This window comes from Phyllobates terribilis, unplaced genomic scaffold, assembly GCF_046119375.1.
Source record: "Phyllobates terribilis strain yellow unplaced genomic scaffold, ASM4611937v1 Scaffold_236__1_contigs__length_3049075, whole genome shotgun sequence".
Taxonomy (NCBI): Eukaryota; Metazoa; Chordata; class Amphibia; order Anura; family Dendrobatidae; genus Phyllobates; species Phyllobates terribilis.
In genome coordinates this window covers 388,844-406,215 of record NW_027362996.1, presented here as the reverse complement: position 1 = coordinate 406,215, position 17,372 = coordinate 388,844, and the positions used below count along the sequence as shown (strand labels likewise).

General features: G+C 44.5%; 9 non-coding genes across 9 annotated transcripts; all 9 read right to left on the bottom strand.

The window, feature by feature from the left end:
* Positions 1 to 736: 736 nt before the first annotated feature.
* On the bottom strand, positions 737 to 922 carry LOC141216804 (U2 spliceosomal RNA). Its single transcript, XR_012285808.1, has one exon. It is a non-coding gene; the product is annotated as a U2 spliceosomal RNA (small nuclear RNA).
* Positions 923 to 7,227: 6,305 nt separating this feature from the next.
* Positions 7,228 to 7,418, bottom strand: LOC141217043 (U2 spliceosomal RNA). Its single transcript, XR_012285920.1, has one exon. It is a non-coding gene; the product is annotated as a U2 spliceosomal RNA (small nuclear RNA).
* Positions 7,419 to 8,538: 1,120 nt separating this feature from the next.
* Positions 8,539 to 8,729, bottom strand: LOC141217042 (U2 spliceosomal RNA). Its single transcript, XR_012285919.1, has one exon. It is a non-coding gene; the product is annotated as a U2 spliceosomal RNA (small nuclear RNA).
* Positions 8,730 to 9,850: 1,121 nt separating this feature from the next.
* On the bottom strand, positions 9,851 to 10,041 carry LOC141216320 (U2 spliceosomal RNA). Its single transcript, XR_012285357.1, has one exon. It is a non-coding gene; the product is annotated as a U2 spliceosomal RNA (small nuclear RNA).
* A 1,125-nt stretch (positions 10,042 to 11,166) lies between these two features.
* On the bottom strand, positions 11,167 to 11,357 carry LOC141217040 (U2 spliceosomal RNA). Its single transcript, XR_012285917.1, has one exon. It is a non-coding gene; the product is annotated as a U2 spliceosomal RNA (small nuclear RNA).
* Positions 11,358 to 12,478: 1,121 nt separating this feature from the next.
* Positions 12,479 to 12,669, bottom strand: LOC141217039 (U2 spliceosomal RNA). Its single transcript, XR_012285916.1, has one exon. It is a non-coding gene; the product is annotated as a U2 spliceosomal RNA (small nuclear RNA).
* A 1,121-nt stretch (positions 12,670 to 13,790) lies between these two features.
* On the bottom strand, positions 13,791 to 13,981 carry LOC141217038 (U2 spliceosomal RNA). The gene has a single exon (XR_012285915.1). It is a non-coding gene; the product is annotated as a U2 spliceosomal RNA (small nuclear RNA).
* Positions 13,982 to 15,098: 1,117 nt separating this feature from the next.
* Positions 15,099 to 15,289, bottom strand: LOC141217037 (U2 spliceosomal RNA). Its single transcript, XR_012285914.1, has one exon. It is a non-coding gene; the product is annotated as a U2 spliceosomal RNA (small nuclear RNA).
* Positions 15,290 to 16,409: 1,120 nt separating this feature from the next.
* On the bottom strand, positions 16,410 to 16,600 carry LOC141217036 (U2 spliceosomal RNA). Its single transcript, XR_012285913.1, has one exon. It is a non-coding gene; the product is annotated as a U2 spliceosomal RNA (small nuclear RNA).
* Between the last annotated feature and the right edge of the window lie 772 nt (positions 16,601 to 17,372).

Here is a 17,372-nt window from a genome sequence, read left to right as displayed (position 1 = left end):
GTATATAAAGGCTCAGAGCCTATTATGACACGCGCAGCCAGCGTTCCATTGCCACATTCCGTCTACTGCAGGCGGGATACCTGGATGGCTGAATGTCACTGAGAAGCTCACAGAGACCGCCATAAGCAACCGTTTAAAAGAATGCCACAGACTAATCAACCAAACTTTTTGGGTTGGTTTCTCTTTTATAGTCTGCAGGCATTAAATGAAAGAAGTCAGTGTTCCAGCAGAGGGAGACAACGTTTCAGAAAAGGCATTGTAGCAAACCAAAAAAGAAATTTTAAGCGCAGCAGAGTAACCAGCTCACATACCTGTTAGCTCAGGTGAGTTTAAAAGGCTGCTGTTGATAACAAGGGCATTTGCTAAATAGATGGTGTGTGTGCAACAATATACTGAAAGGTCAATTATATTGTGCAGCTTATCTCACCACCTGTAGTTATTTAGGTGAAAGCTCCAAAATGCTTGCCTAATATGTCTGTTTATCCAAAAGGAAGTATAGAGGGAGAGCTAGATAGATAGCATTGCATTACATTACATTACATGGCAATGCAATGCACAGTTGCTGAAGTTGAACCAAAATGAGCTTGTCATCTGGCTTCTGCAACTTTTAACATGAAAAATCCAATGAGGAGAAGAAAAGCAAAGCCAAAGAGTCCATCCCAAAATCCGACAAACAAGCAAAATGAACAAAAAGCATTGAATTCAATTCTTTCTGATTTTAGAAACTGCATTAAAGAAGGGGTGCACCGGTCCTGGAGATACTGCAATACCAGGTCAATGCGTGGAGTGGACAGAGCAAGCTCTTTTTCCATCTCCCTGTTCTAAAAATCCATTTAATATATGGTCCCCAGATAGGGGACGTATCAGATATTAAACTGATAAGAACAGATAAGGTTTCAACATAATTTTATTGTGCATAAGTCAGATTACAAGACAATCAATGCGAAACCTTTCAAGTACAAAAAAACCCATAAAAACATTTAACAATTATACATTACAGAGAATAATCAATATAAAATAGAATTCCACATATAAAAGCACCATCTACGGTTCGCTTCCTTCTTGCCCATATCTTTTACATTTTTTAAATAATAAACATACATTTCACTAAAAGCCAGTTTAATACAATCAAGCACAGAAATAAAATCACGATTAAACAATAAAATATTCCTTGCTTTCCAAATTGCATTCTTGGCACAGTTTATTATACACCAGCAGATTTCAGATTGGTATGCAGTAGGGCAATTAAAAAGTCCGTATAAAACATATTCATAATAAAAGTCCTTTAAACCGCAAACCCACTTTAAAAGAATCCCCAATTTCACCCAGAGTTCTTGTGCAAAGGTGCAGTTCCAAAAAAGGTGCATAACGGTCTCATCACAATGGCAAGAGTCTCTTGGGCATTTTGCCCGTGCCACCAGGCCTCTCCGGTGTTGGAATTCTCTGGTTGGGAGGCACTGGTGGACGGACATCCAGGCAAGGTCTTTATGGACATTGGCGAGGAACTTCCCGAAGACATTCCTCCACACACGTTTGGATCTGTTCCATGAGTAGTTGCAAACTGGGGATGTCTCTTCTTCTCTCCTCAAGTGGACAAATAGCTTCTTCCGGTCCAGAATGATGTCAGCTCCAAGGTCTTTTAAATTATGAGTCTTTGTAACTTTTTCTAAAATAATAAGGTGCTTTGGACACAATAAAACAGGCGCTGATAAGGATGGCCTAAACCATCTCTTAAAGATAAAACCACACGTGTATTTTAAAAACAGGCCAAAAGTAGTATCAGACTTAAAAGCTTTAAAACAAAAACAGAAAAAATTTACATATAAAAACAGGCGAAGATCGGGAACATCTTTTCCTCCATTCTGCTTTCTCTTATACATTTCTGATCGTTTAAGCTTTTCCATTTTAGAGCCCCATATAAACATAAAAATACAACGAGTTAGTTTTTTTAGCATTAAGTCAGAGGGAGGATACACCATGGCAATATATAAAATCATAGGTAATAAAACAGATTTAATAACAAGGACTTTCCCTTCGATCGAAAGATTCCTCAGGGTCCAAAAGGAAAGTTTCTTTGCCATTTTATCTTGAACCTCTCCCCAACTCACAAGCCCATCATTATTTGCATCAAATACAACCCCTAAAATTTTTACATTGTCATATTTCACATTAACAGTCGGTAAGTCATTTCTATCCCAGGCACCCATAATCAAACACTCAGTTTTATTAAAATTCATTTTAAAACCAGAAGCTTGACTAAAAAGATTGGTGCACAATACTACTCTCCGGAGTGAAGCAGGATCAGTGCAAATAGCCGTCACGTCATCCATATATCCAAGCACTTTAACCTGAGCCCCTCCCCCTCCTGGGACAGGAACCCCCCGGACTACCTTGTCTTTCCGGATCATGCATAAAAGGGGTTCCATAGCACAAATAAACAGAATTGGGGATAATGGACATCCCTGCTTCACTCCGGATTCCAGTGGGATAAAATCAGTTAAAAAACCATTGACAGAGATTTGTGAAAACATATTGTTATATAAACTCTTAATGCGAGATAAAAACCAGTCTGGGATTGCCATTTGTTTTAAAACTTTAAAAAGATACTCATGAGAAACCCTGTCAAACGCTTTCTCGAAGTCTAGCGCTAACAGGGCCAGCCCTTGATCCCTGTCTTTACTGTACCATATTACGTCTCTGATCGTATTTAGGGTCTCTGTAATACTCCTCCCTGGTACACCACATACTTGTTCGGGTTGTATTAACACATTAATAACAGTTTTAAAACGACATGCAATAATCTTAGCTAAAACCTTGTAATCCATGTTAAGGAGGGTGATAGGTCTCCAATTTTTGAGGTCGTCCCGAGCGCCCTTCTTCTTGTATATTAAGGACACTATCCCCCTCCTCCATGACTTGGGTAACTTATCACACAAAAAAACCTCTTTAAAAAGTGCTAAAAGATCCTCTTTTAAAATATCCCAAAAGGATAAATAAAATTCCACAGGAAGGCCATCAGCTCCTGGGGCTTTCCCTCTTGAAAAACTTTTAAAAACACTAAAAAGTTCTTCTAAAGTAATATCTTTTGTTAAAAACCCCTGATCTGCAGAATTTAGCCTAAAATCCAGGACATTAAGAGCATCTTGTAAAAACACATTATTAACACTTTTTTTGCTAAAAAGGTTTCTATAAAAATTAAAAGCTACCCTCTTCATACCTTGTATTGTGCTATCTCCATCTAGGCAGGTAATCGTTTCTTTCCTCTCCACCACTTTTTTGAAAAAGAAACGTGTACACTTTTCCCCTTCTTCTAAAAATTGCACCTTAGAATTAAATATTATTTCCTTCCCTTTTTGTTCAAGGTATGACTGTATCTCATTTTTAAGGCTTACAATATCATCATGCACCTCTAAGCCTATCTCTTTGAATTTAAGGAGAGTCTGCAGTCTAGTATTCAAATTTGCATAGCCCTGCTTCTTCTGCCTCGCCTTCCTCTTCCCAGCCCTGATAAAAAAATGTTGGATCTTGTCTTTAATCCCTTCCCACCAGGACAGCATTTTAAAATATGGGGGTTTGAGCTGCCTCCATTGTTGGTACTTTTTGATAAAATCTGACCTTACCAGGGGGTCTTCCAATAGGTGTACCCCCAGGCGCCACAACCCTCTATTCACCTTTAGTTCCCCCTGGTATTCTATCTCTAATTTTAATATGTTATGGTCAGAAAATAAATTAGGAATTAAAACAAAATATACAGGGCTAAAAGTTTCAGATAAAAAGATAAAATCGATCCTGGAGGTCACTCCCCGACCGGACCACGTAAATCCCGGGTCCGTCGGCGATAGCGACCTCCAGGCATCGCGCAACTTAAAATCTGTCTGCAAATTACTTAATAAAAAACATGATTTATCTAATTTACGGATTGGGTCACCTCCTCCTCGGCGCTCATTTACACTGAGGCAATTAAAGTCCCCAGCTACCAAAAGAGGAGATGACCCTACACAGAACAACGGTAAAATCTCAAACAATTGTATCCGCTCTTGTTTATCTGGAGGGGCATACACATTTATAACACGAAAGTTAAAATTATTAAAACATAAATGTACTAATATAGCTCTGCCGGGCACAATCTCAGTGACAGAGGAGATTATAAAAGCATTACCTCGGCAGAGCAGACCCACACCAGCTGATTTATTCTCATTAGAGCCGGACCAAATGGAGGGCCCTAGTTTCCAGTCTTTCTTTAGCTCATTATACCGTAGTCCGTGTTGCAGACCGCATTCCTGTAGGAAACAAATATCAAAGTCTAATGTTTTGAAAAAATCAAAGAGAGCAGCCCTGCGGACAGGGCTCTTTAAAGATCTCACATTGAGTGAGAGACACTTAATAGATGGCATTTGTGTCATGGGGGAGGGGAGTCATCCATTATATCCCCTGCAGACCCCGTCAAGCTCTCGAGTGTTGAGGAGAAGCAGAGAATATTCTGGGGGTCCGAACCGGATATCGGATACCCGGAGGAACCGGGTTGCCATATATCGTCCCTGGCAAGGCACACATCAGGCGAGTCTGGATTAAATGCCGGAGGATCGTCCGCTCTCAACTTTTTGCCACACGACTCAATCACGTCGCTCGTGCAGTCATCCTCCGCTATTGCTGTGTGGCCTCTCACTTCCTGAAGACTCTCCAGGTCAGACATGAAAACCTCACCATCATTGCCACCTGCTGGACAAAGAACCGTGGTCTGCTGGCACGAGTCCCTAGGTATGTCTGGGGTCTTCGACACAGAGCCCCCCACCGCCAACTCATTGGGGGCGCCCTGCTCCAACACACCAGGGACCATCGACGCAGTGGTCTTCTCCCTGACGGGAGAGTCCCTCTGCTCCGGTCTTTGGGTGGTCCGCCCTCCGCCCTTTTTCTGGGACTTCGCCACAGGAGGCTCTCCACGGGGGAGACCCGACTCCTGCTCCATCCTCTCCGTCTCCTTCCTCGCGCCCTTGACCTTCTCCGCCACCTCCTCTGTTGTGGAAACAGAAGGACGAGGCTCAGGTCCTTTACTGGTCTCCGGAACACGAACTGGTCCTTCCCGTGGCATAGGTCCTCCAGCAGCTTCCGCATATGTTCGGGTCTTGGTCTTCAGTGGGCACTCCCGAAATATATGGCCGTCCACGCCACAAAGGTTGCAAGAATCCTTATGGGGGCAATCCTTAAATAAATGTCCTAGTAGACCACAGTTATTACAACGGAATGCCTTGGACTCTGCACAATTGCTCTGGACATGCCCCATTTTCCCACAATTTCGACAGTACATAGGCATGCCAGCATAAAATAAATACCCCCGACTTTTCCCGATAGTGATAGTAGAGGGGGGGTGATGTGTTCCTCCATAGCCCTGGGGATCCTTCCGCAACCGCACAAGAAACCTCCGCTTCCCACCCCAGAAGCCAACAGAGTTCTTCACAGGCCCAATGTATCTCACCTCATCACAGTGACGGCTCAAACAGGTTTGGATGTCCTGCCTCTCCACAAAAGGGTTGGGAAAATACGTTGTTATTTGTACCTCCTCATGGACGAAAAGCAGGGAAAACACCAGGCCATCCATCTCATCTCTCCAACCATGCTCGTTCACCTTCTGGACCAACTGTTGGCAGCATCCTTGGTTCTTAAAAGTGATGGTATAAATACCTTTGAGTTCATTGTCCTGGAAGCAAAAGATGTCATCTCTGTCGAACTCCAGGATCCCAAGGAGGATGGTATTGCAGACGAAGCGGATACCTTTCTGCTCTCTGAAACTTTCCAAGACCTCGATACGGATTGTGTTCCTCATCCGGGGCTCTCCCGATGCAAAAGAAATTGTAGCAGGCATCCTTCCACGAAAGCGTACCAACTACAGAAGAAAAGAAAAAAGGCGTGAGCCTTTTTAAGGGATCGCAACACGTTGTAAGGGGACTAAGCCAGCTCCCTAATAGCAGCAGGGGGGTGAAGCCCCACCGTAAGGTGGGACGATCCCCCCAGGCCAAGGAGCCGGGTACCCCAAACACCTATCAGCCAAGACCAGATGCAATGCCTAAACACCACACCCAATCTTAGCCAAAAGGCCGAGAAGCGATAACCAGAATTGGTTTCCGACTACGGTGCCACCCAAGGATTCTGAAAAGTCCATTTGTGGAGATGGCCACCTGGACTCCCGTTAAGAAGACATGCTGTCAACCTCTAGATCCCTCACATGCCTGCACTTTTCGGCTTGCTGCTGCTGCAATCCATGCGTTTTAGATCTGCATAACTCCACCTCTTTTAGCACAGTACCCTCAACCCCCGGCTGTTCCCACCTGCCTCAACACCGTTGGAAGGGAGGAGAACCAATTAAGGCGGGGGGGGGGGGGTGGAACGAGCAGCTGTCTACCCTTAGCAGGAGGGTTGCTGATTAATTACCTCTCCTGCTGCTGCTGCTGCTGGCTGTCCAGCAGCAGATTGAAGGTGGCTGCTGCTGTGCGCAGGTATATAAAGGCTCAGTGCCTATTATGACACGCGCAGCCAGCGTTCCATTGCCACATTCCGTCTACTGCAGGCGGGATACCTGGATGGCTGAATGTCACTGAGAAGCTCACAGAGACCGCCATAAGCAACAGTTTAAAAGAATGCCACAGACTAATCAACCAAACTTTTTGGGTTGGTTTCTCTTTTATAGTCTGCAGGCATTAAATGAAAGAAGTCAGTGTTCCAGCAGAGGGAGACAACGTTTCAGAAAAGGCATTGTAGCAAACCAAAAAAGAAATTTTAAGCGCAGCAGAGTAACCAGCTCACATACCTGTTAGCTCAGGTGAGTTTAAAAGGCTGCTGTTGATAACAAGGGCATTTGCTAAATAGATGGTGTGTGTGCAACAATATACTGAAAGGTCAATTATATTGTGCAGCTTATCTCACCACCTGTAGTTATTTAGGTGAAAGCTCCAAAATGCTTGCCTAATATGTCTGTTTATCCAAAAGGAAGTATAGAGGGAGAGCTAGATAGATAGAATTGCATTACATTACATTACATGGCAATGCAATGCACAGTTGCTGAAGTTGAACCAAAATGAGCTTGTCATCTGGCTTCTGCAACTTTTAACATGAAAAATCCAATGAGGAGAAGAAAAGCAAAGCCAAAGAGTCCATCCCAAAATCCGACAAACAAGCAAAATGAACAAAAAGCATTGAATTCAATTCTTTCTGATTTTAGAAACTGCATTAAAGAAGGGGTGCACCGGTCCTGGAGATACTGCAATACCAGGTCAATGCGTGGAGTGGACAGAGCAAGCTCTTTTTCCATCTCCCTGTTCTAAAAATCCATTTAATATATGGTCCCCAGATAGGGGACGTATCAGATATTAAACTGATAAGAACAGATACTACACTTGATCTTAGCCAAAAGGCCGAGAAGCGATAACCAGAATTGGTTTCCGACTACGGTGCCACCCAAGGATTCTGAAAAGTCCATTTGTGGAGATGGCCACCTGGACTCCCGTTAAGAAGACATGCTGTCAACCTCTAGATCCCTCACATGCCTGCACTTTTCGGCTTGCTGCTGCTGCAATCCACGCGTTTTAGATCTGCATAACTCCACCTCTTTTAGCACAGTACCCTCAACCCCCGGCTGTTCCCACCCGCCTCAACACCGTTGGAAGGGAGGAGAACCAATTAAGGCGGGGGGGGGGTGGAACGAGCAGCTGTCTACCCTTAGCAGGAGGGTTGCTGATTAATTACCTCTCCTGCTGCTGCTGCTGCTGGCTGTCCAGCAGCAGACTGAAGGTGGCTGCTGCTGTGCGCAGGTATATAAAGGCTCAGAGCCTATTATGACACGCGCAGCCAGCGTTCCATTGCCACATTCCGTCTACTGCAGGCGGGATACCTGGATGGCTGAATGTCACTGAGAAGCTCACAGAGACCGCCATAAGCAACAGTTTAAAAGAATGCCACAGACTAATCAACCAAACTTTTTGGGTTGGTTTCTCTTTTATAGTCTGCAGGCATTAAAAGAAAGAAGTCAGTGTTCCAGCAGAGGGAGACAACGTTTCAGAAAAGGCATTGTAGCAAACCACAAAAGAAATTTTAAGCGCAGCAGAGTAACCAGCTCACATACCTGTTAGCTCAGGTGAGTTTAAAAGGCTGCTGTTGATAACAAGGGCATTTGCTAAATAGATGGTGTGTGTGCAACAATATACTGAAAGGTCAATTATATTGTGCAGCTTATCTCACCACCTGTAGTTATTTAGGTGAAAGCTCCAAAATGCTTGCCTAATATGTCTGTTTATCCAAAAGGAAGTATAGAGGGAGAGCTAGATAGATAGCATTGCATTACATTACATTACATGGCAATGCAATGCACAGTTGCTGAAGTTGAACCAAAATGAGCTTGTCATCTGGCTTCTGCAACTTTTAACATGAAAAATCCAATGAGGAGAAGAAAAGCAAAGCCAAAGAGTCCATCCCAAAATCCGACAAACAAGCAAAATGAACAAAAAGCATTGAATTCAATTCTTTCTGATTTTAGAAACTGCATTAAAGAAGGGGTGCACCGGTCCTGGAGATACTGCAATACCAGGTCAATGCGTGGAGTGGACAGAGCAAGCTCTTTTTCCATCTCCCTGTTCTAAAAATCCATTTAATATATGGTCCCCAGATAGGGGACGTATCAGATATTAAACTGATAAGAACAGATACTACACTTGATCTTAGCCAAAAGGCCGAGAAGCGATAACCAGAATTGGTTTCCGACTACGGTGCCACCCAAGGATTCTGAAAAGTCCATTTGTGGAGATGGCCACCTGGACTCCCGTTAAGAAGACATGCTGTCAACCTCTAGATCCCTCACATGCCTGCACTTTTTGGCTTGCTGCTGCTGCAATCCACGCGTTTTAGATCTGCATAACTCCACCTCTTTTAGCACAGTACCCTCAACCCCCGGCTGTTCCCACCCGCCTCAACACCGTTGGAAGGGAGGAGAACCAATTAAGGCGGGGGGGGGGGTGGAACGAGCAGCTGTCTACCCTTAGCAGGAGGGTTGCTGATTAATTACCTCTCCTGCTGCTGCTGCTGCTGGCTGTCCAGCAGCAGACTGAAGGTGGCTGCTGCTGTGCGCAGGTATATAAAGGCTCAGAGCCTATTATGACACGCGCAGCCAGCGTTCCATTGCCACATTCCGTCTACTGCAGGCGGGATACCTGGATGGCTGAATGTCACTGAGAAGCTCACAGAGACCGCCATAAGCAACAGTTTAAAAGAATGCCACAGACTAATCAACCAAACTTTTTGGGTTGGTTTCTCTTTTATAGTCTGCAGGCATTAAATGAAAGAAGTCAGTGTTCCAGCAGAGGGAGACAACGTTTCAGAAAAGGCATTGTAGCAAACCAAAAAAGAAATTTTAAGCGCAGCAGAGTAACCAGCTCACATACCTGTTAGCTCAGGTGAGTTTAAAAGGCTGCTGTTGATAACAAGGGCATTTGCTAAATAGATGGTGTGTGTGCAACAATATACTGAAAGGTCAATTATATTGTGCAGCTTATCTCACCACCTGTAGTTATTTAGGTGAAAGCTCCAAAATGCTTGCCTAATATGTCTGTTTATACAAAAGGAAGTATAGAGGGAGAGCTAGATAGATAGCATTGCATTACATTACATTACATGGCAATGCAATGCACAGTTGCTGAAGTTGAACCAAAATGAGCTTGTCATCTGGCTTCTGCAACTTTTAACATGAAAAATCCAATGAGGAGAAGAAAAGCAAAGCCAAAGAGTCCATCCCAAAATCCGACAAACAAGCAAAATGAACAAAAAGCATTGAATTCAATTCTTTCTGATTTTAGAAACTGCATTAAAGAAGGGGTGCACCGGTCCTGGAGATACTGCAATACCAGGTCAATGCGTGGAGTGGACAGAGCAAGCTCTTTTTCCATCTCCCTGTTCTAAAAATCCATTTAATATATGGTCCCCAGATAGGGGACGTATCAGATATTAAACTGATAAGAACAGATACTACACTTGATCTTAGCCAAAAGGCCGAGAAGTGATAACCAGAATTGGTTTCCGACTACGGTGCCACCCAAGGATTCTGAAAAGTCCATTTGTGGAGATGGCCACCTGGACTCCCGTTAAGAAGACATGCTGTCAACCTCTAGATCCCTCACATGCCTGCACTTTTCGGCTTGCTGCTGCTGCAATCCACGCGTTTTAGATCTGCATAACTCAACCTCTTTTAGCACAGTACCCTCAACCCCCGGCTGTTCCCACCCGCCTCAACACCGTTGGAAGGGAGGAGAACCAATTAAGGCGGGGGGGGGGGGGGGTGGAACGAGCAGCTGTCTACCCTTAGCAGGAGGGTTGCTGATTAATTACCTCTCCTGCTGCTGCTGCTGCTGGCTGTCCAGCAGCAGACTGAAGGTGGCTGCTGCTGTGCGCAGGTATATAAAGGCTCAGAGCCTATTATGACACGCGCAGCCAGCGTTCCATTGCCACATTCCGTCTACTGCAGGCGGGATACCTGGATGGCTGAATGTCACTGAGAAGCTCACAGAGACCGCCATAAGCAACAGTTTAAAAGAATGCCACAGACTAATCAACCAAACTTTTTGGGTTGGTTTCTCTTTTATAGTCTGCAGGCATTAAATGAAAGAAGTCAGTGTTCCAGCAGAGGGAGACAACGTTTCAGAAAAGGCATTGTAGCAAACCAAAAAAGAAATTTTAAGCGCAGCAGAGTAACCAGCTCACATACCTGTTAGCTCAGGTGAGTTTAAAAGGCTGCTGTTGATAACAAGGGCATTTGCTAAATAGATGGTGTGTGTGCAACAATATACTGAAAGGTCAATTATATTGTGCAGCTTATCTCACCACCTGTAGTTATTTAGGTGAAAGCTCCAAAATGCTTGCCTAATATGTCTGTTTATCCAAAAGGAAGTATAGAGGGAGAGCTAGATAGATAGCATTGCATTACATTACATTACATGGCAATGCAATGCACAGTTGCTGAAGTTGAACCAAAATGAGCTTGTCATCTGGCTTCTGCAACTTTTAACATGAAAAATCCAATGAGGAGAAGAAAAGCAAAGCCAAAGAGTCCATCCCAAAATCCGACAAACAAGCAAAATGAACAAAAAGCATTGAATTCAATTCTTTCTGATTTTAGAAACTGCATTAAAGAAGGGGTGCACCGGTCCTGGAGATACTGCAATACCAGGTCAATGCGTGGAGTGGACAGAGCAAGCTCTTTTTCCATCTCCCTGTTCTAAAAATCCATTTAATATATGGTCCCCAGATAGGGGACGTATCAGATATTAAACTGATAAGAACAGATACTACACTTGATCTTAGCCAAAAGGCCGAGAAGCGATAACCAGAATTGGTTTCCGACTACAGTGCCACCCAAGGATTCTGAAAAGTCCATTTGTGGAGATGGCCACCTGGACTCCCGTTAAGAAGACATGCTGTCAACCTCTAGATCCCTCACATGCCTGCACTTTTTGGCTTGCTGCTGCTGCAATCCACGCGTTTTAGATCTGCATAACTCCACCTCTTTTAGCACAGTACCCTCAACCCCCGGCTGTTCCCACCCGCCTCAACACCGTTGGAAGGGAGGAGAACCAATTAAGGCGGGGGGGGGGGTGGAACGAGCAGCTGTCTACCCTTAGCAGGAGGGTTGCTGATTAATTACCTCTCCTGCTGCTGCTGCTGCTGGCTGTCCAGCAGCAGACTGAAGGTGGCTGCTGCTGTGCGCAGGTATATAAAGGCTCAGAGCCTATTATGACACGCGCAGCCAGCGTTCCATTGCCACATTCCGTCTACTGCAGGCGGGATACCTGGATGGCTGAATGTCACTGAGAAGCTCACAGAGACCGCCATAAGCAACAGTTTAAAAGAATGCCACAGACTAATCAACCAAACTTTTTGGGTTGGTTTCTCTTTTATAGTCTGCAGGCATTAAATGAAAGAAGTCAGTGTTCCAGCAGAGGGAGACAACGTTTCAGAAAAGGCATTGTAGCAAACCAAAAAAGAAATTTTAAGCGCAGCAGAGTAACCAGCTCACATACCTGTTAGCTCAGGTGAGTTTAAAAGGCTGCTGTTGATAACAAGGGCATTTGCTAAATAGATGGTGTGTGTGCAACAATATACTGAAAGGTCAATTATATTGTGCAGCTTATCTCACCACCTGTAGTTATTTAGGTGAAAGCTCCAAAATGCTTGCCTAATATGTCTGTTTATACAAAAGGAAGTATAGAGGGAGAGCTAGATAGATAGCATTGCATTACATTACATTACATGGCAAGGCAATGCACAGTTGCTGAAGTTGAACCAAAATGAGCTTGTCATCTGGCTTCTGCAACTTTTAACATGAAAAATCCAATGAGGAGAAGAAAAGCAAAGCCAAAGAGTCCATCCCAAAATCCGACAAACAAGCAAAATGAACAAAAAGCATTGAATTCAATTCTTTCTGATTTTAGAAACTGCATTAAAGAAGGGGTGCACCGGTCCTGGAGATACTGCAATACCAGGTCAATGCGTGGAGTGGACAGAGCAAGCTCTTTTTCCATCTCCCTGTTCTAAAAATCCATTTAATATATGGTCCCCAGATAGGGGACGTATCAGATATTAAACTGATAAGAACAGATACTACACTTGATCTTAGCCAAAAGGCCGAGAAGCGATAACCAGAATTGGTTTCCGACTACGGTGCCACCCAAGGATTCTGAAAAGTCCATTTGTGGAGATGGCCACCTGGACTCCCGTTAAGAAGACATGCTGTCAACCTCTAGATCCCTCACATGCCTGCACTTTTCGGCTTGCTGCTGCTGCAATCCACGCGTTTTAGATCTGCATAACTCCACCTCTTTTAGCACAGTACCCTCAACCCCCAGCTGTTCCCACCCGCCTCAACACCGTTGGAAGGGAGGAGAACCAATTAAGGCGGGGGGGGGGGTGGAACGAGCAGCTGTCTACCCTTAGCAGGAGGGTTGCTGATTAATTACCTCTCCTGCTGCTGATGCTGCTGGCTGTCCAGCAGCAGACTGAAGGTGGCTGCTGCTGTGCGCAGGTATATAAAGGCTCAGAGCCTATTATGACACGCGCAGCCAGCGTTCCATTGCCACATTCCGTCTACTGCAGGCGGGATACCTGGATGGCTGAATGTCACTGAGAAGCTCACAGAGACCGCCATAAGCAACAGTTTAAAAGAATGCCACAGACTAATCAACCAAACTTTTTGGGTTGGTTTCTCTTTTATAGTCTGCAGGCATTAAATGAAAGAAGTCAGTGTTCCAGCAGAGGGAGACAACGTTTCAGAAAAGGCATTGTAGCAAACCAAAAAAGAAATTTTAAGCGCAGCAGAGTAACCAGCTCACATACCTGTTAGCTCAGGTGAGTTTAAAAGGCTGCTGTTGATAACAAGGGCATTTGCTAAATAGATGGTGTGTGTGCAACAATATACTGAAAGGTCAATTATATTGTGCAGCTTATCTCACCACCTGTAGTTATTTAGGTGAAAGCTCCAAAATGCTTGCCTAATATGTCTGTTTATCCAAAAGGAAGTATAGAGGGAGAGCTAGATAGATAGCATTGCATTACATTACATTACATGGCAATGCAATGCACAGTTGCTGAAGTTGAACCAAAATGAGCTTGTCATCTGGCTTCTGCAACTTTTAACATGAAAAATCCAATGAGGAGAAGAAAAGCAAAGCCAAAGAGTCCATCCCAAAATCCGACAAACAAGCAAAATGAACAAAAAGCATTGAATTCAATTCTTTCTGATTTTAGAAACTGCATTAAAGAAGGGGTGCACCGGTCCTGGAGATACTGCAATACCAGGTCAATGCGTGGAGTGGACAGAGCAAGCTCTTTTTCCATCTCCCTGTTCTAAAAATCCATTTAATATATGGTCCCCAGATAGGGGACGTATCAGATATTAAACTGATAAGAACAGATACTACACTTGATCTTAGCCAAAAGGCCGAGAAGCGATAACCAGAATTGGTTTCCGACTACGGTGCCACCCAAGGATTCTGAAAAGTCCATTCGTGGAGATGGCCACCTGGACTCCCGTTAAGAAGACATGCTGTCAACCTCTAGATCCCTCACATGCCTGCACTTTTCGGCTTGCTGCTGCTGCAATCCACGCGTTTTAGATCTGCATAACTCCACCTCTTTTAGCACAGTACCCTCAACCCCCGGCTGTTCCCACCCGCCTCAACACCGTTGGAAGGGAGGAGAACCAATTAAGGCGGGGGGGGGGTGGAACGAGCAGCTGTCTACCCTTAGCAGGAGGGTTGCTGATTAATTACCTCTCCTGCTGCTGCTGCTGGCTGTCCAGCAGCAGACTGAAGGTGGTTGCTGCTGTGCGCAGGTATATAAAGGCTCAGAGCCTATTATGACACGCGCAGCCAGCGTTCCATTGCCACATTCCGTCTACTGCAGGCGGGATACCTGGATGGCTGAATGTCACTGAGAAGCTCACAGAGACCGCCATAAGCAACAGTTTAAAAGAATGCCACAGACTAATCAACCAAACTTTTTGGGTTGGTTTCTCTTTTATAGTCTGCAGGCATTAAATGAAAGAAGTCAGTGTTCCAGCAGAGGGAGACAACGTTTCAGAAAAGGCATTGTAGCAAACCAAAAAAGAAATTTTAAGCGCAGCAGAGTAACCAGCTCACATACCTGTTAGCTCAGGTGAGTTTAAAAGGCTGCTGTTGATAACAAGGGCATTTGCTAAATAGATGGTGTGTGTGCAACAATATACTGAAAGGTCAATTATATTGTGCAGCTTATCTCACCACCTGTAGTTATTTAGGTGAAAGCTCCAAAATGCTTGCCTAATATGTCTGTTTATCCAAAAGGAAGTATAGAGGGAGAGCTAGATAGATAGCATTGCATTACATTACATTACATGGCAATGCAATGCACAGTTGCTGAAGTTGAACCAAAATGAGCTTGTCATCTGGCTTCTGCAACTTTTAACATGAAAAATCCAATGAGGAGAAGAAAAGCAAAGCCAAAGAGTCCATCCCAAAATCCGACAAACAAGCAAAATGAACAAAAAGCATTGAATTCAATTCTTTCTGATTTTAGAAACTGCATTAAAGAAGGGGTGCACCGGTCCTGGAGATACTGCAATACCAGGTCAATGCGTGGAGTGGACAGAGCAAGCTCTTTTTCCATCTCCCTGTTCTAAAAATCCATTTAATATATGGTCCCCAGATAGGGGACGTATCAGATATTAAACTGATAAGAACAGATACTACACTTGATCTTAGCCAAAAGGCCGAGAAGCGATAACCAGAATTGGTTTCCGACTACGGTGCCACCCAAGGATTCTGAAAAGTCCATTTGTGGAGATGGCCACCTGGACTCCCGTTAAGAAGACATGCTGTCAACCTCTAGATCCCTCACATGCCTGCACTTTTCGGCTTGCTGCTGCTGCAATCCACGCGTTTTAGATCTGCATAACTCCACCTCTTTTAGCACAGTACCCTCAACCCCCGGCTGTTCCCACCCGCCTCAACACCGTTGGAAGGGAGGAGAACCAATTAAGGCGGGGGGGGGGTGGAAAGAGCAGCTGTCTACCCTTAGCAGGAGGGTTGCTGATTAATTATCTCTCCTGCTGCTGCTGCTGCTGGCTGTCCAGCAGCAGACTGAAGGTGGCTGCTGCTGTGCGCAGGTATATAAAGGCTCAGAGCCTATTATGACACGCGCAGCCAGCGTTCCATTGCCACATTCCGTCTACTGCAGGCGGGATACCTGGATGGCTGAATGTCACTGAGAAGCTCACAGAGACCGCCATAAGCAACAGTTTAAAAGAATGCCACAGACTAATCAACCAAACTTTTTGGGTTGGTTTCTCTTTTATAGTCTGCAGGCATTAAATGAAAGAAGTCAGTGTTCCAGCAGAGGGAGACAACGTTTCAGAAAAGGCATTGTAGCAAACCAAAAAAGAAATTTTAAGCGCAGCAGAGTAACCAGCTCACATACCTGTTAGCTCAGGTGAGTTTAAAAGGCTGCTGTTGATAACAAGGGCATTTGCTAAATAGATGGTGTGTGTGCAACAATATACTGAAAGGTCAATTATATTGTGCAGCTTATCTCACCACTTGTAGTTATTTAGGTGAAAGCTCCAAAATGCTTGCCTAATATGTCTGTTTATCCAAAAGGAAGTATAGAGGGAGAGCTAGATAGATAGCATTGCATTACATTACATTACATGGCAATGCAATGCACAGTTGCTGAAGTTGAACCAAAATGAGCTTGTCATCTGGCTTCTGCAACTTTTAACATGAAAAATCCAATGAGGAGAAGAAAAGCAAAGCCAAAGAGTCCATCCCAAAATCCGACAAACAAGCAAAATGAACAAAAAGCATTGAATTCAATTCTTTCTGATTTTAGAAACTGCATTAAAGAAGGGGTGCACCGGTCCTGGAGATACTGCAATACCAGGTCAATGCGTGGAGTGGACAGAGCAAGCTCTTTTTCCATCTCCCTGTTCTAAAAATCCATTTAATATATGGTCCCCAGATAGGGGACGTATCAGATATTAAACTGATAAGAACAGATACTACACTTGATCTTAGCCAAAAGGCCGAGAAGCGATAACCAGAATTGGTTTCCGACTACGGTGCCACCCAAGGATTCTGAAAAGTCCATTTGTGGAGATGGCCACCTGGACTCCCGTTAAGAAGACATGCTGTCAACCTCTAGATCCCTCACATGCCTGCACTTTTCGGCTTGCTGCTGCTGCAATCCACGCGTTTTAGATCTGCATAACTCCACCTCTTTTAGCACAGTACCCTCAACCCCCGGCTGTTCCCACCCGCCTCAACACCGTTGGAAGGGAGGAGAACCAATTAAGGCTGGGGGGGGTGGAACGAGCAGCTGTCTACCCTTAGCAGGAGGGTTGCTGATTAATTACCTCTCCTGCTGCTGCTGCTGCTGGCTGTCCAGCAGCAGACTGAAGGTGGCTGCTGCTGTGCGCAGGTATATAAAGGCTCAGAGCCTATTATGACACGCGCAGCCAGCGTTCCATTGCCACATTCCGTCTACTGCAGGCGGGATACCTGGATGGCTGAATGTCACTGAGAAGCTCACAGAGACCGCCATAAGCAACAGTTTAAAAGAATGCCACAGACTAATCAACCAAACTTTTTGGGTTGGTTTCTCTTTTATAGTCTGCAGGCATTAAATGAAAGAAGTCAGTGTTCCAGCAGAGGGAGACAACGTTTCAGAAAAGGCATTGTAGCAAACCAAAAAAGAAATTTTAAGCGCAGCAGAGTAACCAGCCCACATACCTGTTAGCTCAGGTGAGTTTAAAAGGCTGCTGTTGATAACAAGGGCATTTGCTAAATAGATGGTGTGTGTGCAACAAT